The sequence below is a fragment of the Crocuta crocuta genome, unplaced genomic scaffold (genome assembly GCF_008692635.1).
Source record: "Crocuta crocuta isolate KB4526 unplaced genomic scaffold, BGI_CrCroc_1.0 scaffold120, whole genome shotgun sequence".
NCBI lineage: Eukaryota > Metazoa > Chordata > Mammalia > Carnivora > Hyaenidae > Crocuta > Crocuta crocuta.
This window is the reverse complement of record NW_027527375.1, coordinates 1576841-1583803: the sequence shown is the minus strand read 5'-3', so window position 1 is coordinate 1583803 and position 6963 is coordinate 1576841. Positions and strand designations below refer to the sequence as shown.

At 36.7% G+C, this 6963-nt stretch overlaps 1 long non-coding RNA gene across 2 annotated transcripts in view; it reads right to left on the bottom strand.

Moving 5' to 3' along the window:
- Nucleotides 1–1874: 1874 nt before the first annotated feature.
- Nucleotides 1875–6963, bottom strand: part of LOC144234335 (uncharacterized) — a 113591-nt gene continuing 108502 nt past the window's right edge. For both annotated transcript variants that reach the window (XR_013335929.1, XR_013335933.1), the window contains one exon: nt 1875–3404. This is a non-coding gene — a long non-coding RNA (uncharacterized LOC144234335). The remainder of the gene's footprint in view (nt 3405–6963) is intronic.

Here is a 6963-nt window from a genome sequence, read left to right as displayed (position 1 = left end):
TTACAGAGAAACTGTTCTTTGGTTAAGACAAAAAATGAGTCAACTAAGTGAATATTGCTAATAAAATTCAGAATTCAAAATGGGGCTGGGTTCTGCAATTTCATCATGGGCACTGAAAAAAACTGACATCATCACATCTATGTGAAATACTTTGGTTCCCATACTCCTTGCAAAGGAGGCATGAGCTAATGGGAAGTGCAATGAATGGACATTTCATTTACAAATTAAAATCTATATAATTTTCAGGAATGCTTCTGAAACATCCCATAAAGATACCATAATATTGTTGGCCAAAGGGAAAAATAAGGATGAACAATAAATTAATCTTTCTAACATGATGTGGTCCTTGGAGCAGAGATTATTAGAAGACTTTTGAAATTTTTTTCTGCCAGATTCTACTGAGGAATAATTTAAGGACTAGAAAACTTCAGTTTTAATCTAGGTTTCCATTAAGTCATTGTGTAACATTGAACCTCACCCTTTTAGATTTCATCTTTGCTAAAATGAACGTGCTACACCAGATAATTCTCCAAATACACTTTTATTATATAACTTTAACCATATAAGTTCAAAGATGTGGAAATTACAGTAATCATCCAAGTGATCTGATTAGTGTAGTCTGCCTGTCCAGGTGACCTGGGTAAACATAACTCTTCTTCCTAAATAGAATTTTTAAATGCCTGTGTTAGCCATGTAATTTGTGAAATTATCCTTTTGACTAACTCTGGGTAAATAGCATCAGACACAGAGAAGTTCACCCCTTCAAGAGATTAAGCTTCTGCCTTGCCTGAAATGCTTATAGAAATATTTTTATATATAAATGTCTGGATTATATGTCCTGTGTTATCTATAGTCTTATCTTTATATTTTCCACAATTTGCTTACTGTTGCCATTGAAACCCACGTGGAAGTAAATATCTTCTACATGAAGCATAATGTGCCCAACACATTCATGATTCTCTCTAAAATAGAAGTTTCACCTATAAAAAATGCCCAAGGGATAAACAATCACCTGTCTTTGGTGAGTTCGTTACTAATTTTATGTTTAATAGAGTGACAGAGAACGCAGATGTCTATGAGAGTGACAATCAGTTACTTAAAAAATAAATAGCCATATATAATCACCAGCTATATAATGGAGTTTCAATCATTCAACTAAGTTTTTATTTGAACTGTGATTTACAAATAGTATACTCCTGAAGTAATGTGACTTTATATGGAATAATTAAATGATATATCCACATAGGCTCTTTATTCCCCAGCCCAAGAGAATGTCCTAGTGGAGGTAGGCTGTTACTGGAGCAACCGTATCAGACCATGTAACAGGCATATATCCTTGTCCAAGATACAGAGATGAGACTGGCGAAGGTGTCTGAGAAAAATGGTCTAGACTCATACTCTTTTTAAAAATTTTTTAAAGTTTATTTATTTGTTTTTGAGAGAGACCATGAATGGGGAAAGAGCAGAGAGAGGGAGAGAGAGAATCTCAAGCAGTCTCCTTGCTAGTACAGAGCCCAGTGTGGGACTTGATTGCATGAACCATGAGATCATGACTTGCACAGAAATCAAGAGTTGGATGCCCAATTGACTGAGTCACCTACTCTCTAATGCCCAATAGAAATATAGTGCAAGCCATACACACAATTTTAAATTACCTAGTAGTGAAAGGTAGAAAAAAACAGATGAAATTAACTCTAACAATATTATTTTATTTAAACCAATATATCTAAAACATTATCATTTCGACATGCAATCAATATTTTAAAAATTGAGATATTTTACACTTTTGTATTAAGTATTTGAAACCCCATATGTATTTTATACACAGAGTATATTTCCATTCGGATTAAATATCTATAAACTGCTCAAGAGCCACATGAGCTATTAGATAGCTGTAAAGTGCTCAATAATAGTGACTATAATGAGCAGCAGAGGTCTAGATACCAAAGTCAAGACCACACCTTTGAATTATGTTCCCTCATCATGGAACTATTACACACACACACACACATACACACACACACACACACACACATTCTTCCTACCTCTACCACCAAACAGAAATATATTAATTTTTTAAAATTAAAATTAAATTAAAAATTTCTATAGATATAAAAAAAAATACATAGTCAATTTTGGAAAGATAGATATATTGCTGTTGTTATAGGATCATGAAGTAAATATATCACATCAGTCCCCAACACAAGGTGGATATAGATACAGAAAAGTTTTATGACTTCATTCACTGGCCCAGTCTTACTTCTGATACATAAAGGCAGTGTTACGACCCAGTGTTATTATTTCACTGTGCTGGAGACCCGCTCCAGCTGGTCCAGGGGTCCCTGAAGGATGGACGGTGTCAGTGAGAGACAGTGAGAGAGCCACGAGATTCTTTCCGATCACCAGGCAGGCATCTCTGTCCTGTTGGTTTTGGTGTCTTTATTTAAAGGTCCAACGACAACATGAGATCACAAAAAGGAATTTTTACAATGGAAAACTCTTTGTGATAAGGTGTTTTGAAAAGTGTACAAAAACAGGTTTTACAGAAGTATTCTTGCAGAATTACCCCAATCATAGTGAGGTAGAGTAAATCATACAACTACGGAAATAACAGGATGTTCTTAGTGAAAAACAGGATAACATACATATTTGTGCTAAGTTAATAACGCTAAGATTAGGTCACAGGTTACCTATATAGATAGGCTAGGAGTCATTCTGTCTGGCTCACAAGAGGACAAATGTTTTTGAGCTGGCTAATAAGTTGTTTGTGGAAACTTTTTTGACTTGATGCTGAATGTGTAAACACCATGGAGGTCCTAAATGTGTCAGCCTTTGTTTTTGGGTTTATGTTTTAGCTACTCTTATCTATCCTCATCCCAGCCACCAGTGTAAGGGAGGGTGTTTGTGGAAAGTAGGCCTTAGGGAAGGGACTGCCATACATCACCAGTTAGAAAAGGTATAAGTATTAACTTAAGTTCCACCCTTATCTGTTCCTAAACTCTAAACTAGACCCTTTGTCTCAGGGCCAGACTCAATTGTAACCTTGTGTTCTTAACCCCCTTTGTTATCTAAGTCTTGGATCTACAAGGCCCATATGAAGAGACTTTTGACAATCATCCACAGTGCTTTCATCTAAAATCTCTTTTGAAGAGGCAGGAATATGCTTTTCCTTATGAGGTATCTGTGTGTGGAGTATTGGTCTGATTTGGAATATTGTGAGGCCTGGTCCATACCAGCAGGCTCATTTCCAACACGAGCCATTAGTGGCAGGAGATACCAGTTTTTTGTTTCTCACGGCAGGAGTTGTGCAAACGCTGCCATTTCCTCACTGTGACTGTCATCCAGCAAGGCCGGTGTGGCTCCCAGCATCACTCTATAGGAGATAGTAATTTTCCAGCCATCAACTCAGATCTAAAAAAAAAAAAAAAGAGAGAGAATTTAATTTTTCTATAATTCATGTTTCTGTTTGTATAATCTCATTATTCTTGAGTCATTTACATCATTAAGTATTTATTGGGCAATTGCTATGTGCTAGATTTTGTTATAAATAATAAGAACGTTTAAAAATTCCCACTCTCCTGGAGTACATACATACTCTAGTGGAAGGGACACAGATAATATGAAATAAATATGTGTAATATATAGTATGCTGTATGACAGAAAATTAATTTTTTCTCTCTGGAATGGATGGCATCAGAAGGCTTACATACATCCAAGCACTTTCTGACAGTGCCTAGAACAGTACCAAGAACATAGTAGGCACTAAACAAAATGTTTTTCAGATGAATAAATAACAATAGGGACAGTCTCATCCCCATCATTGCCTATCTGCAGAGCATCCACTGAAACATAAACATTATCCCATCTGGATGTCTTCTGTTGTCATCACCCTCCCCTAAATTGGCATCCACTGAGACAACTTCATCCCCATGTACTCTCTGGCTGGCCATAAGGTCCATGTGACCATCAACCACCAAGACCCCAGGACAGCCCTGCATCCTCTTCAGGTCTACTGACTCTCACTCTATGGCACCTTTCCAGGAGCACATGCATATTTAGGAATTCTCCCATGATTGTTTGAGGTCACAGGATATGACAGGGTCCCTGAGTCATCTTTAGACAACTCTACCCCCTTTCTCACATATAATGACTCTAGGTTTCTAAATGGAAACTGGAATAGAAATTCATTATTATTAGTGTATCCACAGATGTAGCTGGGGTCATCTTTTTCTCCCCTTCTCATGAGTTTACCAGGAAGGGAGGGAGTACCAGGGCTCAGATCTTCTTAGAACCCTCAACCATATCTAATTTCTTGCCTCCTCACCCTACCCAGTGAGGATTTGTATCTCATCTTCTGCAGTGATTAAATGGGAAAACTGTTGATAAGTGAATTATCAAATTAAATATTTCAAACTTCTTTAAATAATGCTCCTATACAACCAGTCCCATTTAGCTTGGAGAATCTTATGCTTTAGAACATAGTACTGTTTTTCTTTTTGATTTAATGCTTATTTGCAATGGTTGAATTTGTTAATATGCTGAGGATAAATAAGAGAATAAAATCAGCAAAACAGAAAACCACATTAGCTCATACTGCTTTTTCACAAGATGGCAATTCTTTCTATTTCAAGTAACACTGAAGGAAAGAGAAAAACACTACCCAGTTGAATATAGTGACCCGCATAAAAGGAGTACACAAACATCCAGACAATTCTTCTTAATCTATTTACCATATATGCATTGGCCTATGATGGTTTATTATGCTGTACTCTTGAGTTTATGCACTTTTCCAGTTAAAAATATTAAATAAAGCAATCCAAATATAATAAATAGATATTGGAAACTCTTAGATAATGAGGAGAAATTAAGTTAATAAAACCTTTTGACAGAAATGAGAGAGCATGTGACAGCTCCAAAGGAATAGGACTCAGGGGATCTTTGCTGTGCCATCAAAGACAAGAGTAGGAACATAACAGAAACGAGGGAGGGATGCACTACAGTTATCATATTTTCCAAGGAGGACTGAAGTGTGCTTCAAAAAGATTGAGGGTATGGACCATAATCCACAGAAAGGGATTACCCAGCATCTTGTCTCACTTTCAGACTCAAAAAGCCATCTGAGCCAACTCTAGGGTCATGATCTTTGCCTTAATAATTATGTCCTTCTGTCCATTTCTTCAGGATACCTCACATACTACATTTCACCACACTCACTCATACCAAGCAAGCTTAATGTTTTTATTTCAAAATAAACTGTAATGCTTAGCTATATTTACTGTAATATTACTGTATTTATTTGGAATCTAAGTAAGATGCTTCAAGTAAGTAAATGTGGTAGGATTTTATTTCTTTTTCAAGTGTATTTTTTATAAAACCAAATAGGATTCGAGTTCCACCCCAATGCTATGTTTATAGCATGAAATTCTAAAATATAGTTAAATAACACACATACTATATTACGGGTTTAAAATCCAAATATATTTTTAATAATTTCAATTGTTTTCTGCACTTTCCCTTTAATTCTGTCCTGTTGTATTATTAAGTCATTTGTCAGTCTGAAGTACTATTACACAGGAAAGCTGTGTTGTTTAAATAAGAATTACCTCATGCAGCTCCTCTGGAAAACAGGTTGGAGGTTCCTCAAAAATTTAACAGTAGAAGTCCCCTATGACCCAGCAGTAGCACTGCTAGGAAGTTACCCAAAGGACACAGGAGTGTTGATGCATAGGGGCACATGTACCCCAATGCTCATAGCAGCACTCCCAACAATAGCCAAAACATGGAATGAGCCTAAGTGTCCATCAACGGATGAATGGATCAAGAAGATGTGGCTTATCTATACAATGGAATACTGCATGGCAATGAGAAAGAATGAAATCTGGCCATGTGTAGCAATGTGGATGGAACTCAGGGGTGTTATGCTGAGTGAAATAAGTCAGGCAGAGAAGGACAGATACCATATGTTTTCACTTATAAGTGGAGGAGAAACTTAACAGAGGGCCATGGGGGAGGAGAAGGGGAAAAATAGCTGGGGAGAGGGAGGGAGGCAAACCATGAGAGACTCTTGAATAGTGAAAACAAACTGAGGGCTGATGGGGGTGGGGGTGATGGGCATGGAGGAGGGCACTTGTTGGGATAAGCACTGGGTGTTATATGGAAACCTACTTGACAATAAACTGTGAAAGAAAAAAACTTTTTAATAAAAATAATAATAATAATAATAATTACCTTAGGAAATTCACTTTGTATCAGTAGGACACATGGAATATAGGCCTCAAATGCTGGGTGTAGAATATTGAGAATATATTCTTACCAATCTTTGTCCCTTTATCTTTATATTTACTCTGAAATGAGTCCCTAACTTCTCGATGATGAAGAGATACAAAAACATTTCCTAAAGTCTCCATGTTGTTGAGATGATGAAAATGGTACTTGACCATTCAATGTCTGGGGTACAGAGAGAGGATGTAAAATAGGAAAGAAGAATGTGTAGGGGAAAGTAATAGTCACGGAATGAGAATAATAAGAAAAAAACTGCAACAGTAAGAAAAGAGATTGCCACTGCTATATAGCCAGAGTTGTTATCTACTTGAAGTATCAGCACACTGGGAGAAATGGGAAACAATGGTGACTCACATCATGTAAGCAATCTATGAGCTAGCATGTGAATATCATGTTAGAGTTTACAGAGTTCATTTGACATTGTTTCTTATAATCCTTCCTTAGTTAGATAATAGTATCATCATTTCCAATTTACTGATGAGGATACTTGGTGAAGTTCACACAGGTCACACATGTCAAACCCACATCCATGGAGTCCAATCCATTTGCCTTCCGTCGTCACTCTACTGTCAAATGGAAATCAGTTGATCAAGTAGTAATCCCCCTCTATTCAGAGTTACAGGGACACTACAGGAAAGCAAACAGTATCTGAAGTCTAGGAATTTTAATGGTGACCGGCTT